Here is a 4909-nt window from a genome sequence, read left to right as displayed (position 1 = left end):
TTAATTTGTCATAGATAACTATTTAGAAAGTCAATTTCAGTGGTGCTTTCCAGTGTGTGGCTCTGTAAGACCTTTTCTATCCTGTTACTGCATCTATTTACGATCAATCAAGCATAAAGCTCATCCTAAATCTTTCGTAAAAATCACATGAATTTAAACGGCAAGTCTTAGACACCCATGTAAGATCATTTTCAACTCTGTTACTGTGTCTTGAGGATAAACCATCACAAAACCTCTATAATTATTATGTATTACAACAGCTATCAGGGGCACTTACAGAAAACTAATCATAAAAATCATTATGTGCTTTAGGGGAAAGAGGCCATCTTGGCTTTTAGTTGTCATTTCTAAATTCTGAAATCTTTCATAAAACAGCACATCATAGATAACTATTTAAAAAAGTCAGTTTCATTAGTGCTTTCCATTGATTCTTTTTCAACCCTGTTACTGCAGCTGTTTATCTCTAACAAAAAAACAGATTCTGTTTCTTTAATTAAGTCATCTTTACATATCTGTTAAAATAAAAAGGAAAAAATAATTTTAAAAACTCTTCGTCAGCTCAGGGAGAGTAAAACAGAGGCAAACTTTGCCTGTAGTTGTTTTTGGCACGCTAGTCTTTTCCAAAATCACATGAATTTAAACAGCTTATCATAGATAGCCATGTAATATCTTTTTCAACCCTGTTACTGCTTCCATTTACTGTTATTCGAGCATAAACCAGCACAAAACCTCTATAAAACAGACTTTGCTCCTTTTATTAAGTCACTCTTTAAGTATCACAACAGCTATCAGCGGCACTTACAGAAAACTAATAGTAAAAGCTGTTATGTGCTTAAAATCATTAAGGTCCACTGAAGTGCCTTGAAACACGCAGCGTTATTCTATGCGTTTACGTGCTTTTAACTGAAACAAAAACATATCGCCCAGCCCCGCCCACTAATTTTGAATAGCCAATAGCGTTCCATTTCTATCTGCTCGGGCCAGAGCCGTTGAGCTCGGTAAAGCCGCATTTGTAAGCTTATGACCGCCACAGACTAATAAATTACCCCACAGATTCAATATGAAACTTGCTAAAACGAAATAGTGATCATTATCATGCTGAGGCTGTGTAGTTTAATACATGCTGACCGCACATATGAGCGCTTATGATCTGCTCCGCGTCTCTGTGTAGGGGGCTGGACACTACGGACTCTAGAGAGCATTTGATTGGACAGAACATTTGATGAGAAACTGAAGTGCACGGTGATATCATCCAAATCCTTGATTCATATTGGCGGAAGTGACGAGACTGTAAGTTTTGAATGCCCATATCTTGTAAACGCGAATTTTGTCGTTGTTTTGAAGCACACTAGACTATAGATAATCTTAAGGCTAATATATTCATACTAAAAGCCAAAAAACTTTAATTTTGATTTCAGGGGGACTTTAGTAAAATCACAAATTTTAACAGCATGTCACAGATACCCATTTAGACAGTCATTTTCATTGATGGTTTGTACTGTGTGACTCCGATTGTACGTAAAAAATCCTCTTCAACCCTGTTACTGTGTCCCTTTACCATTATTCAAGCATAAATCACCACAAAACTTCTATAAAAAGACATAACTTTTACTAAGTTGCACTTTACATATCATGACAGCTATCAGCAGCACAAAAAAACGAATCGTAAAAATCCGTCATTCCACATGCTGAAATCTTTCGTAAAATCAGATGAATTTAAACACCATGTCATGAATAACTATTTAGAAATTCAATTTCAGTGCTGCTTTCCATTGTGTGGCTCCATAAAGCCTTTTTCAACCCTGTTACAGCATCTGTTTACAGTCAGGCACAAACCACAACAAAATCTTGAAAACACAAACATTGTTCCTTTCAAGTCACCTTTACATATTACGACAGCTATCTGTGACATTCATCTAGAAGACTTTGCTTAGTTGTCATTTTGACACTTTAAAATATTTCGTAAAATCACATTACATTAAACAGTATGTCATAGATACCATGTAAGATCTTTTTCAACCCTGTTACTGCATTCGTTTACTGTCTTTCGAGCATACACCACAAAAACCTCTATAAACAGAGTGTACCTTTTACTAAGTTACACTTTACATGTCACAACAGCTATCAATTGGCACCTACAAAAAACTAATAATAAAAATCCATCACATGCTAGAGGAGAAAGACATGGAGGCCATCTTGGCTTTTAGTTGTCATTTCACACGTTGAAATCTTAAAAAAAAAATCACATGAATTTAAGTCAATTTCAGTGCTGCTTTCCATTGTGTGGCTCCATAAAGCCTTTTTCAACCCTGTTACAGCATCTGTTTACAGTCAGGCACAAACCACAACGAAATCTTGAAAACACAAACATTGTTCCTTTCAAGTCACCTTTACATATTACGACAGCTATCTGTGACATTCATCTAGAAGACTTTGCTTCTAGTTGTCATTTTGACACTTTAAAATAGTTCGTAAAATCACATTACATTAAACAGTATGTCATAGATACCATGTAAGATCTTTTTCAACCCTGTTACTGCATTCGTTTACTGTCTTTCGAGCATACACCACAAAAACCTCTATAAACAGAGTGTACCTTTTACTAAGTTACACTTTACATGTCACAACAGCTATCAATTGGCACCTACAAAAAACTAATAATAAAAATCCATCACATGCTAGAGGAGAAAGACATGGAGGCCATCTTGGCTTTTAGTTGTCATTTCACACGTTGAAATCTTAAAAAAAAAAATCACATGAATTTAAGTCAATTTCAGTGGTGCTTTCCATTGTGTGGCTCCATAAGACCTTTTTCAACCCTGTTACTGCATCCATTTACCATTATTCAAGCATAAACCACCACAAAACCTCTATAAAAACATACATTGTACCATTTACAATGGGAACCAACAACCATTTCTTATCAAACCACACAATGGAAAGCACTACTGAAATTGTCTTTAAAAAAAGTTTTCTATTACACGCTGTTTAAATTCACATGATTTTATGAAAGATTTCAGCGTGTGGAATGACAACTAAAAGCCTCACATGAATTTAAACAGCATGTCATAGAAACATTTTTAAAAAGACAATTTCAGTGGTGCTTTCCATTGTGTGGTTCCATAAGACCTTTTTCAACCCTGTTACTGCATCCGTTTACCATTATTCAAGCATAAACCACCACAAAACCTCTATAAAAACAGACAATGTAGGTTTTATAAGTTACTTTTTACTTATCACAACAGCTATCAGCAGCACTTACACAATACGAATCGTAAAAAACGTCACGCTTGAGGAGAAAGAAACTGCACACGCTGAAATCTTTTGTAAAATAACATGAATTTAACAGCATTTCATAGACACCAGTTTAGAAACTGTCTCCATTCATCATCATTTAAGCATAAACCACCACAAAACCTCTATGAAAACAGACACTTTTCTTTTTAATAAGTCACTCTTTACATATCACGACAGCTATCAGCGGCACTTACAGAAAACTAATGGTAAAAAGCTGTCATGTGCTTGAGGAGAAAGAAACAGAGGCCGTCCTGGCGTCTAGTTGCCATTCACCTCCACACGCTGGCAGTTTTATTATAATCAAATGAATACAATAGCATCTCATAAATACCCCACTTAAAAAGTCATTTTCTCCGGCTGCAACGTGTTTCGCTGTCCATCGCGGTGAGGCGTGAACGAGCAACATGTTTAATTCAGATGCAAAGTAATTTGCAGGCAGCTCGTTCCTTCACACACACATACTTCGCGAGGACACGAGCATCTTAAAGTCTTCTGCCAACAGGATACTAAACCACACGTTTTTTTAAGGATTCACACACACACAATTCTAGCAGAGGACACACGCCTCTTACTTATGACCTGGAGTTTCATTTACTGTACGCGAGAGTCATTTCTCCATATTTATCCCGGTAAATCGTGTCGCATTTATTACCGCTACGCTTGCCGGCACTCTATTACAGCAAGGTCCAGATTCAGCTCTGGCAGGAGATCGGCTTGGCGATAGAGAAAGTTATTACAAAGATTTGAGGCGTGGAGACGGCCAACCCCCAGTGTGGACGGTTACGCTGGGCCGGAGCGTCGGGAAAGAGCCCGGGGGATTAGAGAGTGCTGCGCGCACACAAGGTCGACAATCCGGGCAGGTGACAAATAAGAGGAACTCACAGCGAGAGGACAGCAACGCAAAAGCCATCATTCTTCACGATTAGCATTCGAGGCACACAGCGGTACGCTAATGGTTCGAAAATATACTACCGCTGTCTTCGCTTTAAAAAGGTCAGCGGTTGACCCCTACATGCTGAATATTGAGAGGAGGAAGGGCTAGCATGCTACTATTACAGATGACAAATTAACTGGACTGAATTCTACATACTATACTTAAGGGTGGAGCGCCATGCAGAACTGAATTAAGAATGGCTTTTACATTGTAGGTCAGCTCCTCAATTTGACCTGAGGTTGCAAACAAGATGCAAAATTGCAATTTGCATTTCAATGTCAGGAAGTAAAATTAAGTCAAAAGATAGATAGACAAAAAGACGGCCAGAAGAATGTAAGGAAAGGAAAGATGAATGACAGAAGAATAAACTGATAGACAAAAGAATATATGGATAGAAGAATAGATGAAAGGATAGACAATAGGATAGATCGAAAGATGAATTGACAGACAGACGGATAGAAAGACGGATAGACGCATAGATAGACAGATAGATAGACAGATAGACAGACAGACAGACAGACAGACAGACAGACAGACAGACAGACAGACAGACAGATAGATAGATAGATAGATAGATAGATAGATAGATAGATAGATAGATAGATAGATAGATAGATAGATAGATAGATAGATAGATAGATAGACAGACAAATGATAGATAGATAGACAGACAAGAGG

Source organism: Garra rufa, chromosome 25, assembly GCF_049309525.1.
Source record: "Garra rufa chromosome 25, GarRuf1.0, whole genome shotgun sequence".
In the NCBI taxonomy this organism is placed as follows: Eukaryota; Metazoa; Chordata; class Actinopteri; order Cypriniformes; family Cyprinidae; genus Garra; species Garra rufa.
This window is presented reverse-complemented; position numbering follows the sequence as displayed.